The following is an 8,735-nucleotide window of genomic DNA, read 5'->3' as shown; positions in this document are numbered from 1 at the left end:
AAACTTTAACCTAGTCACTCATCTGGAAAATGTAGGTCAGATCCAGCATCCGAAGCAAGTTCAGTAGTGTGCATCCTTAGATGTATCATCCATGCAAGTTCGGTCAATATAGGGCTTATAGTTACTTGGAAATGAGACCTGCTCCAAAAACTTTAACCTGCTCCAAAAACTTTAACCTGCTCCAAAAACATTAACCTGGTCATTCTTTAGCTAAAATTGCAGCATCTGAAACCTTGACTGGTACAATGAAACACACTAGAAGCATCCTCCATGCATCTCTGACTAATATAGGCCATAGAAGTACTTGAAAAGAAAACTGCTCCAAAAACCTTAACCTGGGACGCCGACGCCGAGGGTATTACATAAGCTCCCCCAACTTCATTGAAGTGAGCTAAAAAGGGGCATTACTTGCAAAAAATCATCACATCAAAACTTCTTGCATTTAAGGACATTCAAATCTTTTTATGTTACAAATTTAATTGGGCTAAAGTTTCTGGATAAATAATGGAATTAAAATTTCTTGGCAATATACAAATCTACACATTATGTCTGAAATACCTACAAAGTTTCAGGAAATTCAGTGCAGGAGTTATTCTGTTATTTAAATTACCCAGTGACTTCTATTTGTTAATGAGCACAAGTTCTTGTCCAACGTATGACAATTTAAACATTTAAATAATTGATGGATACAAAATTATGATGTAGTCATATAAATTTGTAGTGTACTTATGAAATTATTGAAGGCATTTTTAAGCACTAATTTGAGGGGGGAGGGGGAGGACTTTATGTGAAGTTCTATCCATGATTTTGTATAAGTGTTGAATCATAAATATTTTGATCTAAAAATCAATAGGGATCTTTTAAGGTCATAAAATATTTCACATAAAATTTCATTACATAAGCTAATTCCAGTGGACTTCCTTATTTTATGTAGCTGGAAAGATTCTTTAATAATAGACAAAATTCTATGGCCAAAAATAATGGAATCAGAATTTCCTGGCAATATTCACATCTACACACTGTGTTCTAAATACCTGCAAAGTTTGAGGAAATTCTGTGCAGCGGTTAAAGAGCAGTTTCGCTGACAACCTGTTCATCTCTATATTCAAGATATGGCCAAAAATCTAAGTTGAAAAGTGCAAAAATTCCCAGAAAAATAATGGATTCAGAATTTCCTGGTAATATGCACATCTACACTAGACAAAATTGCTAACGCACCACCTACATAAATTAACATTTTTCTTTTCAAAACTTGTTTATGATGTTTTTGATATATAATTATGTTACTTTAATAAAAAATGAGACATTTAAATGTTTTAACTGATAAATAACAACAATGTTTACTGAAGCGTAACCACTTCATAGAAAAAATTAAAATCATGTCCATACTTTTTTGGTGGAATAAATTTCAATATTTTTCTTTGTGGTTGTGTTCTTTATGTTTGTACTAATTAAAAACTCAGGAAAAAATTTACACCTTATGCGGCGTTTGACTCTAGAAGAGCGTGCTAAGGCAGCCAGTATGGTATCTGCAGGGGGTTCCTTTGAAGAAATTTGTGAAAAATTTAAAAAATTAAAAGATTATGCGTTTCTTTGATGAAATATTGTTGAAAATGAATAAATAATCATAAAAATGTTTACAATAGATAGAGACAGCATTAAGTAAGCACCACTCAATAGCTTCCAAGATTGTTCCACAAAATTGGGGCAACCGGAAGTTGGGTGGATTTGGTAGGGAAACCAAGGCACTGGATGACTACTAAGCGATATGGTAGTCAATCAGGGTATATCATTTGATTTTTAAGTGGGAGACTGCTCCCGTCGCAACCTCACGGACCACCAACAGTAATCACCAACTTCATATCTTGGCAAAAACTGTGCGCAGTGCACGTTGGGAAATTGGTTTTCGGACAAGAAGGTCCTTTAAGGGTCTTGACATGACACCAAAACATTTGTCAATGCAACTGTTTTGAAAAAGATGGCATATTTTATATATTAGTACCAATCAGGAAAATGATCAATTCACAAATAAGAATAATAAGTGGTGCGTTAGCAATTTTGTCTAGTGTACACACTGTGTCCCAAGTATCTGAAAAGTTTGACAAAATTCTGTGCAGTGGCATAAGAAGAGTTTCGCTGACAAACTGTTCATCTTTATTCAAGATATGGCCAAAAATTTAATTTGAAAAGTGCCGAAATTCCCAGAATAAAGGAATCCGAATATCCTGGCAATATCAGGGGCTGACAAATAGATTTTTCAAGCACTTGCCCACAGGCAAGTGCATGGTCAAAATTCACTTGCCCTTCTTCAATTTTTACTTGCCCCACCATAAACTATATATTAAAGATAATTCTTATGACAAAATAGTTTCAACTTCATATAAAACAACAAAACATTTCTTTTCATCCTTCCATTGTTGTCTACTATCCAGCATTTCATGTTCATCATCATAATGAATAAATTTGTCACCAAATCAGAAAATTTTGGGTACTATGAATCACTGTAATTTTGCAACCTTGAATGTGTTGTTCTGAATATTGGTAACAGTTGAAAACTACCTCCAAAAAGTATGAAGTACTAAACCAATCGAGTCGCTATTGTAATTCAGCCCTACACATGCTTTTGCCATTTGGTAGGAAAAATTGTTTCTGTCGTTTTTCTTTGAAATTTTCATACTTAGTATGCTTAGATGATTTTGTGATTCTTTCACTAACATCGTTGTATTGTATGACCAGTGTTGACGATGCACTTATCATCAGCTTCTGATCGTTTACTACCTCATTTTTGTTAAAACTTTCTCCATTTCTCCAATGCAAATTTGTCTCTTTCAATTCACTTAAACTTTTGGTAAGACCTGTAATGAATTCACTCGGCACTTACGAAGTTTGACAAGCAAAGGAAGATAACTCTTATGACAAAATAGTTCCGATTTCGTGTAAAACTATGACATTTTCTTAAAAAAATTATGGATTGATTTTTTTAAGTTACTTGCCCACAGACAAGTGCCTATGGAAAATTCACTTGCCCGCCTCTAAAATAAACTAGCCTCGGGCGTCGGGCAATGGGATTTGTCAGCCCCTGAATATGCACAACTACACACTGTGTCCTAAATACCTGCAAAGTTTGATGAAATTCTGTGCAGTGGTTTAACTTGTTTTAGAGGAGTTGGGCTGACAAACTGTTCATCTCAATATTCAAGACATGGCCAAAAATCTATGCTGAAAAGTGCTGAATTCCCAGAAAAATATTGGAATTCAAACAATGATTTTTTACTGAACATATAAAAACCAACATATGTTAATTAAGCTTTTGAGTTTCAATTTATAGCATTAAACTCGTAAACAACATTGAATTGGGGCATGCAAAGGTAGTGAATATGTTTTCTGATTACTGTAAAGTTAATATATGGGGTCAAAATTCTGCAGAATTGCAATTTCTGTTCAATCTGCAGGTAGAAAATTATGTGAATATCTTAAATTCATATTATATGTCTTATGTGCATTAAGTATTAAGTATAACATTAAGTATGCTGTGAAAAATTTCCAGGAGGAATATGCTACCATGTACATAACACAAATTTATCCCACGAGGAATAAAGTATGTCTGAAACATTTTTTTTTGAAGAGTTTTAAAATCCTCCATCTACCTCAATCCACGCCCTAGGACTTGAGAACATGGTAGTGTTCAACCATTCTGGCCTTATAAGACCATAAAATGAGAACAGACCTAAGTCAAAATTTTGATTTTGAGTATCTCTGACTCGTTTTATCTCACACATGCTTAAAAATTTGCAGATTTGTATTATCAATGATTATATTAATTTATGCTCAAACATATGATGAAAATTTTGTTTCATTATCAAAATCATTTCAAAAGTTATACTGATTTCAAAGGATGACTGCACTTAAGGACATGCGAAAATTGCGACAAAATAAACTTTCAAAACAAGCATTTTTCTTTTAATTGCAGGAATGGTCAACATGTAATCTACAACTTTAGGTAATTACATTAAATAAAAGTATGTATTAATGAAGTACGAAGCTGTTTTCAAAGGTGGGGGTCATAACAATATCTTGAATCTCCGTACGATAATGAGGACGCCCACTTTTTCACAGACTTTGTACATAGTCAGCACACGTTTGTCTTTTGTTCTCTGTTCAACAGTAGTTGTATATTTGCACTAATAATACTGTGTCAAAAGGAGATTAAAAGAGAAACATGCGCTCATGGTTTAAAAGAGAAAAAACTGCTTCTTCTTGCATTCGCTCTCTGTGTTGTAATCAAGGGCTAGGGCATGTTGAATATTATAATTCACCACGTGATGTCCTAACTCAATTAAATTTGTGAATACTAAATTCTGTCACGTGACTTGTAAGATAGCATGTTTTGTGCTTACTACGACACTCTTCTCGAGCACGTTGAATTGTCCAGCATCGATTAAAAATATTGTTTACTTACATGTGCATGCTCAAATTGTTAATTTCATTTTGAAACCCTTGTAAATATTATAGTAGTGTACTTGTGCCATACAGGATAAAGAGAGAGAGAGATGGGAAAGAGTGATCATGTATGTTAAAACATCATTGTTGTTTATCTAGTCTAATTTTAGAGCCATTCTTACAATGTTAGCTCCACCTCTCATGTACAGTGGCGACGCGTTTATCCGGACGCCATTTATCTGGACGCTTCACCATCCGGACGATATTTTATTTGGGAACCCATTTTTTCCACGTTATTATGTCTCATTAATCCGGAAATTCGTGTTCTGCATCCGGATGGTCGATTTCTACTACAAAACATAATAGTTCATTGAACAAGAGGCCCATGGACCACAACGCTCATCTGAGTTACTTTGGCCCTGCTGTTCTTCACAAGACCTCCCCTTTGTAATATTTATTGTGGCCCCGCCCTACTCCCGGGGGCCATGATTTGAACAATTTAGAATCTACACTATACAAGGATGCTTCCACATAAGTTTCAGCTTTTCTGGCCCAGTGGATTTTTAAAGATTTTGCCTACCGTAAATCTGGAAATTTTTACTGTAGATAAATTTTTAGCACATTTGCGCTTGCATTGCATTCGCAAAAATATTTTTCTTAAAAATAAATCAACAACAAAAAATATAAATAAAAATTTTGATGACAGCTTTTTTTAACCCGGTGAACAGGTGTTCGTAAGCAATGGTCAATTTAAGAAATTTGTTTATACTACAAGCAAATTACTCGTGAAAATAACTACATTCAATATCGTCCGATGGTTTGACAGGCAGTATGTCTCTTTTAAATTAATTCTCCAAGAAAGAAAGGCCAGTTGTTTTATCTAACAACAAATCCCTAGCACAACAGAATCTTACCGGAGAACATAGTCTCGTATATAATGAAATCCAATGAAAGAAAGGAGATGGCATGTACATGCAAAATTCATTGTACATTCGTAACTTATAAACTGTTATGAAAATTTTAAGTGCTTTTTATTTTGAGCGCCAATGACAATTCGCAAAATTTTAAAACATAAAAATTAATCAACACCTTTTTGATCCAGATTCGCAAAAATAAATCGACGTAAAAATTTCCAGATTTACGGTATATATTTCAATGTAAACTTTGATTCCTTATTGTGGCTCAGTCCTACCCCCCGGGGGCCATGATTTGAACAATTTAGAATCTACCCTACCCAAGGATGCTTCTAAATAAGTTTCAGCTTTTCTGGCCCTGTGGTTCTTGAGAAGAAGATTTTTTAATGACCCCACCCTATTTTTGTCTTTTCTTGAATATCTGTCCTTGTAAGGAGGGTTGGCCCTTCATTTTAACAATTTAAACTCCCCTTCACCCAAGGATGCTCTGTACCAACTTTAGTTATAATTAGCTTGGTGGTTCTTGAGAAGAAGTTGAAAATGTGAAAAGTTTACAGACGGACAGACGGACGGACGGACAGACAGACGGACGACAGACAACAGGTGATCAGAAAAGCTCACTTGAGCTTTCAGCTCAGGTGAGCTAAAATTGACTCGTTTATCCGGACGGTAATTTTTCAAGAAACGACGTTTTCACAGTAGTGTTAATAGTTGTAAAAACAATGGCCATGCAGTCATTTTGAAGGTGGTTACCTGTTGCCTTACATACAACAGCGTCTATAATTAGCGTGTTTTTACCCTAATTAAATCACATTTATTATGAAGCTCAAAGAATTTAGCTTACACTTTGCATTAATTAATAATAATCCCTTCAAAATCATATAGCTAACCGTATATATATCGGCGAATTCATGAGAATTTAGGAGAGTTGTAAATGAAATGTACAATAAATAAAGAGCGATTTTGTAATGCTGTTTATCATGTCGATTGCGTTAGTTTGAAATACGATTTTCCAATTCTAAAAACGTAAATGAATTTGAAACGCTTTTTTTCTCACAATACAGTACAGAAAGGTACATAATTGAATAAATATATTTCTATTTAATGTACTACCGTCTATAAACGTGCATTACTTTAGAAAAGAAATATAAAACTGGCGTTACGTATTGAAGTTGATTATTTTTCAAGGTATTTTTTAATGATCAAAATTCAAACTTAGAGTCTGTAGATAAAAATATTGATAATCATGATGATGACTAGTGTTTATGTCAAATGTTTTCAATACTTTCACTGACTGAGCGTGTTTGAGTCAGGTTGCAATGTTCATTTAATTTTATAGTAATCCTGTGTAATGAATATACGGGGAATATAGATATATGGGGTTAGTTTATATGTGAACATTTTCAATAATGATCCTGAACTGTTCTGTCATATCATATGAGAATCAATAATTATAATATATGGCGAAATAAAACAACAGTTGATCAAAATTTGCTCAGCTCATGAAGTCACATGCCAAAGAGAAGGCGAATTTGTTATTGTGTAAATTGTATTTTAATATATTTTCTTATATATTTTCTTTATTTAATTAATTTCTTCTTTGAAAACTATAAAATAAAAGCCAAAATATAATTTAAAAGCTTCTTCTTTGCCATCACATTTTATACAAGAATGTGCATATATACATGCTTGGAAAGTGTTTTTTGAGAAGTGATTCAATTATCCGTACGATTCATTTATCCGGACGATTTCTTTGGGGACAGAGGCGTCCGGATAAATGAGGCGCCACTGTATACCTAATGTTTAATCAAGGGCAGGGATATAATTAAGTGTAAAATCTCTATATTTGGAAAGGAGTAGGGACAAAAAACATAGAATTATTCTAGTGTATCACAGTCTAAAATCATTTTAACATTTTAAATTTGGTGCCAAGTTGTTAGAATTCCATAGTAAATAATACAAAAGTGAAATAAGGTCAAGATATAAAAGCAGCAGAAGTGACGAAAAAGACCCAAAACCCAGTGTCAAGTGCAGTTATCCTTTCAGGGATTTATCAGCCTATTTGGGAAACACCATTTTTTGGGAATTGGGAAAAAAATATAGGCTACTTGATGAAATTGGGAAAAAAATAAAATCTTGCTAACGCCAAGTATTCAGGTGTAATTCATTTAACATTTCAGCATGAACTCTAATTTGGGCAACTAAACAGACAATCAAATATCGATGATCAAACTTCATCATACAAGATCAATGATGAATAATAGACTAATAAAAGTAAATTTGACTTCAATGAGTAGAAAGTATTTACAGACTGTATACAATTTGGGGTAGTACGTGTGTATGAGATATCAATTCAGGTGATTAGAATCCGTTTCTGGAGATAATGAACCTCCTGCAAAAAATAATTCTAAGTACAGATTTCTTAAACATGTTAAAGTCCCCCTTTAACATCAGGGACCCATATACTAACGGGATAGGCAACTCCTTCAGCCCCATGTTTATTTACCAAAACGGCACACACAACACTGCAAGTTTTTCAAACTACGTTTTTAGACAGTAAAAAGCTTGTTTTCTGATTTATGTAATCTATTGTTTTTGTGTATTGGAATGGATATTTAATAAATCTTAAAGCACATATTATAAAATAATTTAGTTATTAAGAAAACAACCACCAAAATCGGCGATTTCTCGGAAATACGGTTAATCAGGGGCACACACAGATTTTAAAATAAACATAATTACTAGTAAGATAAGGGGGAAATACAGTGCTAATAACAAGTCTTGAATAGTTTTTTTGATAGATAAATTAAGACTTTATTCTGAAATATTTGATAGCAAAAGAGATATATTTAATTAAAATTGACTTACGAAATTTTGCAACTTACGAGATATCGCGAGAGTTGCCTATCCCGTTAATATATAGGTCCCTGTTAATATGTAAAAATGCAAATGAAAATATAATTTTATATCGGAAATATATGCTTACAGTTCTTACCATTCACTCATAGATCAATTGAGTAGGTGGAAATAACTTAATAAATCTATACTATTACACAATATCACCATTTTCAGAAAAACGGAGGAAATTCGGATTTAAAGTTGGCGATGTTTACTAAGAGTTTTTTAAATGTCTTATGACTGTAGCTTTGCTAAATGAGATAAACAGAGGAAAATTACAGAAAATCTGACAATTTTACAGATTTTTTTCCAAGATATAATTAAATATAAAAGCATTGTTAACCATTTGGAAAAAAATTATTGAAACAACCAAATTGGGAAAATTTGAACTCATTTTCAAGTGGGAATGGGGCCAAATTTCGGCCCCTAAGAAGGTATTGATAAATCCCTGAATTTTGACTTAGTCTGTTCTCAATTTATGGT

The sequence above is a fragment of the Saccostrea echinata genome, unplaced genomic scaffold (assembly GCF_033153115.1).
Source record: "Saccostrea echinata isolate AGI-Se365-2 ecotype Australia unplaced genomic scaffold, CSIRO_AGI_Sech_v1 ptg000054l, whole genome shotgun sequence".
Classification (NCBI taxonomy): domain Eukaryota; kingdom Metazoa; phylum Mollusca; class Bivalvia; order Ostreida; family Ostreidae; genus Saccostrea; species Saccostrea echinata.
This window is presented reverse-complemented; position numbering follows the sequence as displayed.